The 15,827-nt window shown below is 33.6% G+C and overlaps 1 long non-coding RNA gene across 1 annotated transcript; it reads right to left on the bottom strand.

Annotated features, from left to right (window-relative positions):
- Positions 1-6,344: 6,344 nt before the first annotated feature.
- LOC126745336 (uncharacterized) lies at positions 6,345-10,399 on the bottom strand. Its single transcript, XR_007663514.1, has 3 exons — positions 10,302-10,399; positions 9,633-10,246; positions 6,345-9,558 (listed from the first exon to the last, which is right to left on the bottom strand). It is a non-coding gene; the product is annotated as an uncharacterized LOC126745336 (long non-coding RNA).
- Positions 10,400-15,827: the final 5,428 nt, after the last annotated feature.

Here is a 15,827-nt window from a genome sequence, read left to right as displayed (position 1 = left end):
ATGAAAGCCGGATGATAGATCAATTATTGAGAAATAAGTACACCGTCCTAGTTTACCTAAGATATCATTAATATTGGGTAAAGTGTAACGATCGTCTATAGTTTTGGAATTTTCATTTCGGTAGTCGTTTACTATCCCCTATTTTTGTTTTCCACTGAAGTCTATTTTTTGACTAACAATCCAAATTGGACAACATGGACTTGAGCTTGGTCTGATAATACAGTCATCTAACATTTTAATTATTTGTCTTTGTACTTCTTGTTTATGTATGAAATGGTATCTGTAGGACTTTGTATGTATGGGGATTTCGTCGGTAGTTTTAATCTCGTGCTTTATTTTATTAGTAAAAGTTAATTTGTCACTTTCTTTGTGAAAAATATCTGAAAATTCTTTTATTATTTTAAAAAGTTTACTTTTTTCTTCAGGGTTAAGATGTTCGTGTCGGATTAAATTATTTATATTAAAATTGGGTATCGATTTATTTACGTTATAAGGTTTATTTTTCAAATCTTCTATATGGAAAAATTCAAAAATTTTTTTATGGAAAGTAGGTAAAATATGACCTCTAAGTGGTTCATTTAATTCTATTTGAATATTCTTATCGGTATAGTTAAAAATGTCAACGCGTGAGAATCCATGTCGTGCTGTTGTTAGTGTGTCGGGAAAGTATAAGTTACCTATTGTTGTCTCTGGGAAAATTATATCCATGTCATCATGTGCTACTGGAATCTTGACACTTAATACTTCGTATGCATTAACAGTAATTTTAAATTTCTCACGCTCGGGTTGTCGATAAAATAAGGTTAATGAATTATTTTTGCTGACTAGTATTTCGTTAATCAAATCTATATTAAAGCCAAAGTTCTTTAAGTCATTTAATCCTAATATGCCATCGAAATAATTATGAAAGTCGTATAAGATGTATGAAATTTTTTTATTTGTTTTAAATTCGGAAAAAGCTAGAATATCGGCTTTGAATAAAATTTCTTTCTCTCCTACGCCAGTTTTTAAGGTAGAGGAAAATTGATTTATTTTGTCCGGGTAGTGTTTTTCTGCGATTGATGGTCTTAGTAGAGAATGACAACATCCTGTGTCAATTAAAAGTTTAATAGGGGGTTGTTTTATTTGCAAATATGGTAGGCTATTAATTGTTTCTACATTCATATCGAAAATCATTTGTGAATTTCTGAAGGGCTGGTTATTTGAAAATTCTCATTATGATTTGCATTTAATGTTAAATCATTAAATGATGAATAATCATAATTGGGGTCGTATTCGGGATTATCATTACAATTATATGATTCATAGTGGTTATTATGTTCTTGATCATTATTACCAGAATAATATTGATCTTGATTAGACATATTATCAGAATAAAAGTCATTTTGAATATTATCAGCATAATATTCTTCTTGATTAAGACCAATTTCTCGTTTATTTTCAAACTGATATAGTTCTTCAGGTATAAAGTTTCTTGGACCTGTTTGTCTAAAATGATTTTGGTTATTTCTATTATTATTATTATTATTCTTGTTTTGAAAGCTCCTTTAAGAAGGCATAGTGTAACTTGTCCTTGTAGACATAGGTTCTGGTTGATTTTTATGAATTGCTCCTGTAGGTTTAAATATATTTTGAGGAAAGCCAAAAACTTGTCTATTTGTTGGTAATGGTCTTTGAGGTAATTGTCGAGGTCTAATATCTACTAGGCCTCTAGGAAATTTGGGATTAGTATTAAATCTTTGATTATTATGTATTTGGTTTAGATAATATTGGTTACTGTAATTATTTGGGTTTGGATTGTAATTGTTATAATTTGGAATATAGTTTTGATTATTTGATCTATGATAATTAATATTATTGGGTTGGTACTGTTGTCTAGGATGATTATGATTTGGTTTTTGTTGGGGTTGCTGTTTGTTATGAATAGGTGTGTGTCTAATTAAATTTTGGGTATATTGAAAATTTTCTTCTTCTACAATCATTGTCATAGCATTTTCTATACAATCTGGACCTTTGAGTCGAATTATACTTTGTAAGGGATTTGGTAGTCCTCGTATAAAGGTTCTTAAGCATACGTTATCATATTGTCTTAAATGAATTAATTTGGTACCTTCATCCATTTGAGTAGATGGGTAACCATTGATTTTTTGTGCTAATAAACTTCTTAAAACTTGTAAACCTTTTCCAAATTGTAAGGAAGGTTCATTTTTATAAGGGGTTGCCATAAAAAGATCTTGTTCTAAAGACTCTAGGATTCTTTTGTCGCCAAAACAGTCAAATAAAGCGTTTTTAATTTGAAGCCATGTTACTAGTTCTAATCTACAACCTACTAGAATTTGAGCTCTTTCAATTAATTTCATGCGAATTGTGCGTATCAAATAATTTTTTAATACTATATCATTTTCATTTCCATAAGTTGCAAATAAGAAATCAGCGGTGGAAATAAAGCTATTTAAGGTATTTGGATTTCCGTTGTATGATAGAATAGTGTCTACATACATTTTTAATAAAGTATAATTATCATTACTTGAAGCATTTGTTTCAGGCATTGTGAATTGATTTGATGTTTCAATACTTTCACTTATAGTTTCTTGTGAAAACGTATTGATTAAATTATCAATATCTTCAAAATTAGTATTCATAAAATATTGATTTGACTAGAAATGTTTTCTTTAACTATTATATCTTAAATCTAAAATTCAAATTAAAATCGTCAAAATTAAAATATGCTAAATAAAATGTGCAATTCAATATCGATTTGGAATATATCTTTTCCAATTTATAAAATCAATTAAAATAAAATAAAACCTAATACTAAACTATTAATTGCTCAATCGGAGAAATTAACAGAACTTTTCACCTGCTCAAACGAAGAAAATGAAAAGGGTTGTTAGAAAAAGGGGCACTTACCGTTTGGTATTTTTCAGTCTTCTTCCTATCGAGTGAACACTCTGCTGCTTGCTTGCCAACCACAGCTGCCAGGAGTTCGTCTCGGTGCTGAACACTTGAAACTCACGTTCTGAAGCAAGAATCGTCTCGATGACGTGAATTTTTATTGCCAAAACTGCCCCGATCCTACCGACTGCGCCAGTTAAATAAGTTTCCAACACGAGGGTGTTTTAAAAAACTTTTATTATGACAGGGTGTGACCGACTTACAAGACATACGAGCAAAGAGTTACTAAACAATAGGTTACATGAGAATATATAAGCTTAAAGTGATTACAAAGCATAATAAATTGAATATAAAGCATAAGATAAATAATTAATTAATAAGCATATTTAAATATACAGGTCGTCAAAATTATACATATAACTTACCATTTTTAATTTTTTTTTCGTAATAATTTAACAAAGAATGCCCTGTAGAGACAGGAATTTTATGATATTTTCTTTTTGATGCTATTTTATTATGTTTTCTATAAAAGAAATTAATTATATTTTAAGTAGTTTATTTAATAATAATTACAATACATAAATCAATTAAATATTTTCTAATACATCTGTTAGCGCACCGCTAAATCATAGCTTTGTTCGCGGTGACAGTCCTGAACTTCTAGTTCGAAATCCTGTCGTTCCCGGATGTTTTGTTACTTGTTCAGGATCAATCTGTAACTAGTTCAATCGATCCTTAGACTCGCTTTAGAATTTTGAGTTCTAGACCTGCGCAGTAGATTTTTAATGACATATTTGAGATATGTCGACTATTTACTCTTTTTGTGTTTATTTTTTGATATCTGGTACTTATCTTATTTTATTTTTAAATTTAAAACCAATAATAGTTGCTGTTATAAGTAATATTTGCTTTTCCTACTATTTTTATTAGTTTTATGGGTAGTTTGTTGCCTAAATACCTCCAATAAAAATTAAAAATAACTCGATGGAAATTTATTATAGTATTTCCCAGCCATTTCTCTGCTTTAAATCTTTACTGTTTAAAAAAAAAAAACAACTTCTTCCTAAACAAAACAATCGAAAAACATAACCTAAACTAATCAAACAAATTTAGATGTTGTCAGTCCGAGGATTGTTCGTGGTTGAAATAAATTCCGAACCGGTAATGAATCACGCATGCGCATATCATTAAAGGTTAAAGAGTTCCTGACTGATCCTGAAGGTGTTCAGAACTGTCACCGCGAACAGTGTTGCCAACTTTGTTACAAGACATTCCACCAGAAACTATATTAAATCTCACTAGAAATCCACTAAATTAAAAAATTAAATTCCACTAGAATTCAGCTGAAAAATAATCAAATTGAACTAGAATTCCACTATATATATTTTTTTTTTGAGAAAAATATCATTTAATTATTAGGATAATATGATTTATCATCTTTTCTGCGATTTTTAAAAATCAGCCCCATCTGTCGGCGAATGTATTTATATAGGTACATATGTCATATGTTAAGGTACAGCAGATATCTACAATAAGTTTTTGCTATGGTTACGCCATCTTTTTGTGAGGGGTAGTTGCAATTTGCAATTAAAAACTCATAGTTTTATAAAAAACATTACATATTTATTATAAAAAAAAATTGGAAAATATATAATATCAGTCATGTCATTATTGCAGACAAAATAAACAAAAATATAAAAAAAAACCAAAACAAAAATATTTTTGAAGAAGGAAATAAATAATCATTCATAGATTGGTATAACAACAAAAATTATCTACTTAACACATTAAACTAACTAAACTAATATAATAGTATTAATAATAAAGTAGTCTAATAAAACTAGAAAAACAAAACAGGTTAAATAAATATATTGTGGCGTTAATTTTACGGTGTTACTATTTTGCCAAGAGTTTGCAGATGGTAGCTCAGAATTATTGGAGGCTTGGGATTGTTCGAAGGTTCACTTATGACTGCTTGTGCTTGCTTGTGTTGCACTGAATTCATCCGGACTAGCTACTGGGCTCTTGCCGGTTTCCTGATTTACTTCGTTGTTGATGTTTTTTTTGGCGCCTATCTTTTCTTTCTTGGTCGCATCGAGGTGCTCTAGCTTTTGATGGCTCGGAAAGCGCGGGGACAGACTGAATAGGATGAGGAAGCGTTGGTTGTATTTATACACTGGGTGGGCGGCTGGGATTGGTTGGATACGTTGGTTTAGGACACGCCCACCCAAGTCGTAAGTTTGGGTCGGTGTTGTGTTTTATTTATTTATGTGTTGTTTTTTTTTTATATATGTTTTTTTTATTTTATGGAGAAGTAAAAGTTTAGATTAAAAAAGATTAAGAGAGTAATAATTTTAATGCTGGGTTTGACGTTAATTTATTAAGTTTAGAGATTAGATTATTTATTTTGAGATTTATTTCGTCCTCCGGCAAGGATAAAAGAGATAAAAGAGTATTGTGCTGTGCTGATATTTCAATCTGTTTGGCCCCCGGGTGGGGTTTTTTTGTTGTTTCTGTCCTCCCGGACACCGGGCCCGGTGTGGGCACTCTTTTCAACGCTTCAGCGAAGTTTTTCTTGCTGTTAATATAATTCGGATTTTTGGGGCAGCGCCAATAGCTAGCCGGGTGGTCGCCGCCGCAATTGCAACACTGGGCCGGTGCTGCACGTTCTTTTTTGCATTCTGTGTATATGTGATTGCCTTTGCACTTGTGACATCTCGGCCCCGCATTGCAATTGCTTGCGGCGTGACCAAATTCTTGACAGCGATGGCACAGCGATGGCACTGCCCCACCTGTCTTATGTTATTAACTTTGAATGTTCTTAGGTGCTCCACACGGACCCTTATGTTCAGGAGGTTATCGATTTTATAAATTTCTTCTTGGTCTTTGCTGATTAAGAACCGGATGAGATTTGTTTTCCTTTTTCGGCCTGGGCCGGTGTTAAACCAGCCCATTTCTTCAGGTTCAAATCCCATCCGGTTTAGTGCCTCTTCTGTCTCTTTCAGGTCGAAGTTCCTGTCAAATCCTCTCAGGATCAGGTTCAACTTCCTGTCCTCCTCCAGGAAGAAGGAGTGGAACTCCACCTCCCTTTCCCTGAGGAGAGCAGTCAGGTTTTTGTGATCCTGAGTGCCAAACCTAGCCTCTCTTTTTGTACCTTTAATATATTTATTTTATTTTCCATGATAATTTGGTACTTTTTTGCCCAGTTAGAAGTGTCCCTGATGACAACTTTCGGTATTTTTGAGCTGCTAGGTTTAGCACTCGTCCCCCTTCCTGCAATTGAGAGATTATTCAATGGCATATAGAGAGGATTCTTTTCAGGTAGTTCGTCCCGCTTTCCCAGATTTTTATCCGCCGTGTCATCTGGGCGCGCCGAGAGACCAGGTTCTTCCGTGTCAGTATTAGATTCAGAATCTTCAGATTGTAACATCTTTTCTGGATCTTTTACGTGTGTTTATATTTTTTGATTATCGTTTAGCTGGTCCCTCAGCGTTCCCAGCTGCTCGGCAAAGTTTTTATTGTCATTTTCGAGTTGTTCGTTTATTTTTAATATTTTCTCCATGTTATCATTAGTTTCCTGCAATTGAGCATTGAAGATGCGGACTTGATCCTTGAGGAGATCGATCTCTTCCTCGGTGTTTTTAAGTTTATTTTTTAATCTTTCATTTTCGCTTTCGAGCGTTTTATGTTTAAAATTTTTTTTCTTCAATGCTCGATTGCATGTCTTTTATCTGAAATTCAAGAGCAGTGCAGATGTCTTTATAGACCTCAGCACTGAATACTGGACTATTTTCTTCCATCTTTGGGGCAGGATTTAAGGACTGGGTGGGAGTTTTTGGGTATCTCCGTTCAAGGAGAGGTTTATGGACGGGGTAAGGAGTGCCAGCTAGAGACTTACCCCGCTCTAGTTCGTCTCGGTTTTCATTGTCTATTGTGCTCTGGCGTCTTTGACGTCGGTGGTTTGGCCCCCCGCTGACTGGGGGGCGAGTTCGCGCTGTTTTCCGCCGTTTCTGGTTGGTTTTTGGTATTCTGCTTCAGTTTAGGTTAGTAGGTTTGCCGTTTTTGACTGACAACTGCCAACTGCCAACTGCCAACTAACTGACTGTAACTGCGAATAACTGCCCCAACTGGCCGGTCTTATGACTGGCTATTAAAGAATCTAAACTTGATTATAACTAATAAATAAGAGGGCGCCACTTAGTTTTTTTTATAAATGAGAGAAAACTAACTAACAATTAAATGACTCTGGATAAAGTAGATTTAAAGAGGCAAAAAAAATATCTTAACAATACAAACAAATTATATTTACATCGAAGATATGCATGCACCTCATGTTCTAATCTATTAAATGTTAATAATTTATTATAAATTAAAATATGAATAATGTTGAGATGATTAAAATAAGTTTGACAAAAGTAACATTTAAATTATGATTTCACTAATAGGTAGATTTAAGCACTTGAAAAATAAATTGCAATTATTAAAGTTTTTGTATATATTTGTATGACGCAGGGGAAAGTTCATGAACCTTTTTACCTAAGGCATATCAGCCTTAACCGAGTTATATCTACTTACAACTTGTAACTACCAAAAAAAGGTACTGAAAAATACTGAACAAAAAATAACTAAAATTATAGATAAGAAATTGACATATTAAATTATGATATTGATTAAATATTTGTAGCAATAAATTGAAATTAAAGGTACATTAATAAAAATTTAAATAAGTGAGACAAATCTATGGTTAGTAATATTTAAATAAATGGAATAGACTGGCCTGTACATTCCTCCAAGAAATGAACGGCTGGCCTTCAAAATCGAGGCTGTAAATGTATGCCATTTTTAGCTCAGCTATCTGGACTGGGGATATCTAATACTAGCTCTAGCTCTAACTTCAGCTCCATCGCTTTCACCAATTTCTCGGGGAAATCAAAAGCTTGCAGTCATCAACAATTGAAGAAAAATAAAGAGAAAAACGGAAAAGTAAAACCCTAAAACAACGGTTGCCATTGTATTCACTGTCGATAAAAAATGAATGGCGTTAAAAATGTGACACACTCACCTTGCTAAGTTTCATTCTCTATCCATCAAAATCTTGGGCATCCTGCACCAGAATTACGAAATAAACGGTTCCATAAAGGAACAAGATTAAGGACTATAATTTACAAACCATATTGGCCACTTCCTGCTTCACAAACTTCGGAAATAAAAAACTGGCTTTTTACGTGCGGTTCTACCTGCGACACGGGAACAAGTCATAGATAAAGACGTAAACAAGTGGAACAAGTCCTCGAAAAATGGATGCAGTACCGACTAAATAAGTAACGACCCCACCTCTCGCCTGAGCTGTCAATATCAGCCAATCAGAGAAAACATTAATTAAGACCAACCAGAAGAGTGACTGACTGTCAACAGAAAGCATGAATAATTAAACCAGAAGAGTGATGCGTTACAGTAGTAATGTGTCATTGACAGTGTGAATTTAAAGAAATATGAATAAAAGAAGTTGACTGAAATTATTAATATAATTATTGAAATTAATGAAATATCAATGGAGCGTTAGTGAAAATAAGGAGTAGAAAAATAAAACGCTACAATATCTGGTAAACCTACACCACAATACTCGTATAGCCGATTTCTGATTTTATTTTTAATAATGTTAAGTTGGCTGAACAACCTTTCAACTTCAGCATTGGAGTGTGGTAATACCAAAAGTTCTAAAGCAAATGAGGCTAAACTTTGCAATGGATTTTCATCATTTGCATCTTTAAAATTGGTAACTTCATACCAAAAATTCTTTGTATTTTTTGTTTCATTCCATTTTAGTAAGTGGATTTTTCTCTACTCAGCTTCAATAACATCAATTTCCATTTCAGTTTTTGAAAAATATTGTAATAATGGCACCATGGACTTCTTATTGTGGCAAAGTGCATTTGAAACACTTAAGTTTGATATTTTGTTTAAAATATCAAAGTTATTTGGAAGTCTCTGTCTAATTTCTTTTATTAAACTAATAATAAAGTTTAGCGACCTTTGCCTTAAAACTTTTTCTTCTTCTTCTTGTACAATAGCCTTTTTTTCCCTAAGCATTGTCAGAGTATTTTCAAAACTATATCCTAAATAACAGTTTGAGTCTACATAGTCTTCAATTTTTTCTTTAAAAATATCTATTTTCATATGGGGCAATTTAATTTTTGAGACAAGAGTGCCCAACAAATTTGTCAATTCATCTAAAAGTTTAGTCGGGTCAGCATTATTGGATTCAAACAATTTATTTACTCTCTGAACCTCCACCAAATTATTTTTTAGTAATGCCATAAAAGCATAATTTTTGTCATCATTATATATAGAAAAAGTGTCTCTGCTGTATAACAGCTTTCCTTATTCCTTACGATGCCAAAAAATGTCTTTAATTCCAGCCACTGGTCTAGGATTCTAGAAACTGATGACTCTATGGACAGCCATCGAGTCTGACATGATTGTACAATTTTTCTTGGATCATGGTCATCATTTATAGTTTTGTATAATAATTTATATTCATCTTGCCTTATTGATGATCTAGCAAACCAATCATAAGTTTCCCTAATTAAAAATTCAAAATTTCTCGGTAGGTGTTCAGTTGCTGCTGCACTAACGGCTAGCTGTAACGAGTGGCATACACACCTAAAAAATCAAATAAAATAAAAAAAATTTGAGCTTGTGTTTAGCTAACATTTCCTTGACCGCTGTAACAATACCTTCAGCATCCACATTCCTAAGTTCAGGCATATCGAGAAATGTTTCTACAATTTTATTTTTACTCTTGCTGTAATATATTATGATAATGCCCAAATATTTTTTAATACTTATGTCTGTTGCCTCATCTAACAGAAGGCTATATGGTGATTCCCCAATATCATTTCTTAGATAATTTATTAAATGAGGGGCCAGGACATTTTTTATAACATTTGTACATTTGGTTCTATGCATACTGAGTGCATCAGCAACCGAGTGTCCTTTGAATGAATTTTTACATACGTTGGTAAGATGATCACATGCATTTATTGATGTGTGATTGGCAACATATAATGCTAGTTTTGCTTCAGCCCTTTTTTGGTCATATAGTTCAGAGTCCTTTTTAAATTGACTTTTTTGTTGCGATTTGCCGAAAACTTTTGACATTCATTTTGTGTTATTTCGAAATGCTGTGGGCCTTAAGATCAGCATACCTATTTTGCAGTCTGTTACCACATGCCTTACATTTCGCAATCCGCCCTTCTGTTGAGTCCACTATACTTAACCATTTCTTAAAACAGGGGTCTTTCATCCAGGAATCTCGAAATTTTTGCTTGTAGTTTTTAGACATATTTAACTAAAAAATATAGTTATAATTTTTGATTTCTATTTTAAAAAAAAACTTTTATTACCTCTGATTATAACAAATAAACAAATTGTATTATTACTATTTACTTATACTAATATTAGTAAGCAATAATTATACATAGATTAAAGAGAGGTATGATAATCATAACATAAACATAAATATAATATAACACGCGTTGACGTTGACATTAGTAATTGATCTAGGCTGTGTGCTGCGTTCATTAGAACAAAGCGATGCAGAAGCGCTCGAAGCGCAGAAGCTTCCTTGAAGTTCAGCAGAAAAAATTGCATGGCTTTAGTAAGCGCTTTATTCTGATGAACGCGACCGTATTGGCGCTTTCTCAAGTGACGAGCGGGTTGCCTAAAATGATGTTGCTAACTGATGCGCTTTACTAAAAAATTTGAAAATAACAAAAGTACCATCATTTTGCAAAATATCTTATTTTCACTAAAAATTCCGCTAAAAAATTTCATTTCCACTAAAATTTCCATCACGGTGGATTTTGATAACGCCATTTCACTAAATGACTATCAAAACCACTAGATCTAGTGGAAAATCTACTGTGTTGGCAACACTGCGAACAAAGCTAATCATAATTGTTATAATCTATTATTCGCGCATGTCCTGCTGCCATTTGAGATATTCTGGGAACTTTACCGGCGCAAGGAGAGGCAGAGACAATTGGCTAGCAATCAGGTTAAGAAGGACGTGAGTGCCGGGTCCAACAATTTTACGAAACCTAAAATAAGGACTTTTAATTTGTATTTGGTTGGGAGAGCAAGGCTTATGAAGTTGATAGTTATATAAAGGGACGTCCCTATCTACACTGAAGACATAAGACCATTGATAAGTACCCTTAATTCAAACATTTAAAACCATGTGTGTATGTAACGTGCAATTCCTTTGAACCATATCATTTACTAAAAATACAGTCCACTATTACATTTTATTATTATACCTTCATTGTTGTGCGTCATGGTTGCACAGACTTATTAAGACTTACCCCCAGAAGTACAGGTAAATAAAGACAATAAAGAATTAATAATAATTTATTAAAATTAAAAAAGAATTTCTCAATTTGAAGCGTGGCACTCCATAGTGCTTATAATCTTTTTTTATATTTGGCTCAAATTTACTTGTACCAACACGTAAAACTGCTTCCAAACTTTCATTTGCAAGGCGGTTTTGATTTTTTGTTTTATTATTATTTAGTATTGAAAAAGTTTATTCACATATATTATATAGGTAGAACCAAATAAGCTGGCAGATTTCAGAGCATTTATGCGCAGCTCTTTGTACATATTTTTATCAATGCAGCGGTAAAAGTTTAGCAAGTCTCCTTCGTTGAATTTGTTGTGTAAATCTTGCTCATTTTGAATGTCGATAATTTCTAACTGCATTGACTCTGGCGCATTTTGAACTGAAATTGTGAAAGGATTGCTGAATATGTATATGAACAGAAGTTTCACTTTTTTAAACTCCGAAAATCTGTTTTGAAAAGATTGAATCAAAATATTTAGCTTCTCTACATAAGTGAAATTAATCGTAGTTTTGTTGAATTTTTCAGCCATTTTCTTATAATTCGGAAAATGATTGTAATTTCCAGAATTCAATTGTGATCCGAAAAGTGTCAGCTTGCATTAAAAGGAATAAATGTAAATATATGACCGTAGCGCTGGGATATCAGTTGATTTTTGCCTTGAAGCCATTTGTTCAAGATATTCAAATGATTTGTAATGTCAACTAAAAAAGCCAAATCACACAACCAATCAGGATTTTTAGGTCCCGGAACATCCCTTTGCTTTACCGCCAGAAATATTCCAATTTCTTTTATTAAATTTAGAAATCGTTCCAATATCAATCCACGACTTAGCCACCTTACTTCTGTATAATATAGTAAATCTCCGTATTCGCTTTCGATGTCATCAAGGAATTGTTTGAGTCCTCGTGATTTTATGAAATTTACAGTCAAAACTACCACTTTCATGACATTTTGAAATTCAATTTTTTTAGACCAGAGGGTTTCTTGGTGTATGATGCAGTGAAACGGCATGAGATCTTCAGCGTTTCTGTTTTTTTCTTGCAGATGCTTTTTTCGTACAGTAACTAGCCCGGAATTGACACCAATCATCGAAGGAGCACCGTCAGTCGCAACTCCCAATAATTTTGATAAGTCTAAATCAGTTTTTGAACACTAATCCAAAAGTACATTGAGTATATCAACTCCTTTGGTTTGACCTTTCAATGAACACATTCCTAATAACTCTTCCAAGACTTCAAAGTCTTGAGTAACACCTCGTATGAATATGAGAAGTTGAGCTATGGAACTAATATCAGTGGATTCATCGAGTGCTAATGAAAAAAATTCAATGATCTTAGTTTCTTCAAGTAATTGTTCCGCAATATTACCTGACAAAGACATAATTCGTCTTTGAATAGTCATACGATTTAGTTGAATTTTCTCGAACTTTTTTGCTACTTCTGGACACATTTTCTAAGCGGCAATTTCTAAGCATTCTTTTACAAAATCGCAATCATTGAAGGGGCGACTTCGCTTTGCTATCATTCAAGAAATTTCATAACTAACTTCTGTAGCTATTTCTGAATCTTCAATGGGTTAAACATAGCTTGCTGACCAATAAGCTCCTGTGTTAAAGACAACATTTTTTTGCTTCTTAATTCGCCTGTAAACTTGGTAAAAGAAGGATGCTGCGTTTGATAGTGCCTTTTTACATTATATTCCTTTTCAATCGCAACAGAATTTTACAACAAGCAACTTAATTAAACAAGCAACTTTGTTATTCGACCATACAAAAAAGTATTTCTTAGTCCAAATTTCTTGAAAGTGCCGATTTTTATTTAACATTACGTTTTACTAGGTCCTGGCTTCTCCATGTTGCGTTTTAGTTTTGGGGGAATAACACAGCACCTAAAAATTAATCAATTACAGTACCTACCTAAATTACCTATCCTTTTTTAATTTATAAAAATAATTGATTAAATCGTATTCCTCAGAAATTTTAATATTTTAATACAGATTTTATATCTGAAATAATGATGAAGTTATTACAGCTAAATTTGATTAAAATCGATGAAATAGTTAGAGAAACACTTATTAATAACAGAGTTTTACTTAGGATTTCACAATTCAATTATATATTATACGGCACTTGACGGGTTAACACTGCAACAGGAAATCTACGTTGATTGTGGATCAAAATGTATGACACTGGGTAGTACAGTTAAAATCTACACTAGAACCATTGCCTCCCCAAAACACTATTAAACTGCACTTATTCTCAATCACTTATTACTTCGCTTAGTATTTTCGCGCTTATTTCATTTCTTTCTGTTGACACTTCACTCAAAATTAAACCGAACTGTCGGTCTCTGCGGTTAGCGTGGCTTTTACACCGCGCATACGACTCTGGAAGCTTCGTGTATCTACCTACGCGAGCAATCGAAAATTCTGAAATGAGATAGACTTCAGATTCATTTCTGGTGGAATAACTTCTTAGAAGAACTCAATAACGATGATGAAAATCATATCAATTTTTGGAGAGTTTCAAAGATACTGAGAGGCAGAACAAAAACAGAGCCCATACAGATAGCAGATGGAAGCTTAGTATATACCGATTTAGAAAAAGTAAAAGCATTCAACGACTCATTGGAAAAACAATTTAATCTTAATATATTCCCAGAAAACCACACTGTAACAGAACAAGTAAATCAAGCTATATACCCTTTACAACGCTGAAAACCCAAAATAAAATCAAACTACACGAAATAAAAGATGTAATAGTAAGCCAACAAAATAGAAAAGCACCAGGCTTAGATGGCATAAACAATAAAATGCTTAAAATGATACCTGATAACTTATTATATGATTTATTGATAATATTTATTCAATGCCTCAGCCTATGCCATTTCCCCAATGTATGGAAAAAAGCCATAGTGGTTGTAATACCTAAACCGGGTAAAAACTTGGCTAAACCAGAAATATATCGCCCTATTAGCTTGCTACCCTCAATAGGGAAAATATTAGAAAAAGTGGTGCTTAGCAGGCTAAAGGAAGAATTAGGGACTAGGACTAAAATAATCCCGATAGAACAGTGTGGCTTTATTAAGGGACTATCAACAGAAATACAGGTGGCGAGACTGCAACAGAGCATTGTAGACTCCTTCAATATTAAGCACTCGACCGCCATGATCACACTCGATATCGAAAAAGCTTACGATAGGGTGTGGCATGGTGGTCTTATTTATAAGATGGTAAAATTTGGGGTGTCTCCTGGTATAATAAAACTTGTACAATCGTATCTAACAGATCGATTATTCACCACTTCGATTAATGGCAAAACATGTCCATTTCATAAAATGAGAGCGGGGGTGCCTCAAGGCTCACCCCTATCTCCAACACTCTTTAATATTTACTAGGCAGACATCCCAAAGAATAACCACTACTCACAATTAGCCCTTTTCGCTGATGACACTTGCATTTTCGTCGGCTCTAAATTCCTAGACCAAATTACAGTAAATATTCAAAGCCATTTAAACACACTCACTGTCTGGGCAGAACAGTGGAAGATAAAAATCAATGAGAATAAAACAAACAGAAGCCATTCTTGTCACCAAGAAACGCGACCGCGACATTCCTAACTTGGTGGTACGTGGCAAAGAACTCCCCTGGAAAAGCGAAATAAGGTACTTGGGAGTCACATTTGACGATAAGAATCTTTTTCTCGACCACGTTAAAAGACAAATAAATCAGTGCAATGGCCTTGTATAGCAGTTATACTTGTTCCTGAGCAGGAATAGTAAAACGTCTCTAAGTAATAAGCTCCTCCTCTATAAGCAGGTGATCAGACCTAAACTACTTTATGAGTCCTGGATCCTAACAAAAATTTCAAGGACAACGTGTAAGAGGCTCGAGACTTTTCAAAATAAAGTGCTGAGGCTGATCACCAATGCACCGTTTTATATGAGGAATGTGAACATTTGCACGGATTGAAGAATTGAAACTATAGAGGAGTTTATTATTGGGAAACATACTAAATTCAAACAACGCATACGGGCTCTCGATCACCCAGAAATCAGGCATCTCCTCCTAAAATGGCGCGCAAACAGGCTATGGAAGGGCATTTTCCAGCAATAACAAGTCACTAATGAGCTTTTTTGGAGATGCAGTGCAATAGTAGGTATGGTTTACCGTAAGGTTAAAAACCATGCAATTAAAACTCACTTAAACATCATAAACAACAAGATAACATTTAACAAAAATTTATTTTAAAAACAAAAATAATAATAAAAAGCCATCCAAACACAGAGTTAACCGCTCAACCGCTCACTCCTCCGTCCGACCGTTTTGAACGGGTCTTAAGAGTTTCATGCTGGGGGAAGTGGTCTACACGACCAATAGCAGCCCAACACCGACAATATAAATATACCTCCGTTCCGATCACAGTCAGGCATAGAGAAATGAATATTAAAAGAGTGTTTGAAAGGTAGCCTAATTTGATCATCAAGTTTTAAAACATAACCTAAGAAATTTAGTTCGGTTAGACGGTAT

The sequence above is a fragment of the Anthonomus grandis genome, chromosome 15 (genome assembly GCF_022605725.1).
Source record: "Anthonomus grandis grandis chromosome 15, icAntGran1.3, whole genome shotgun sequence".
Lineage (NCBI taxonomy): Eukaryota > Metazoa > Arthropoda > Insecta > Coleoptera > Curculionidae > Anthonomus > Anthonomus grandis.
This window is presented reverse-complemented; position numbering and strand designations above follow the sequence as displayed.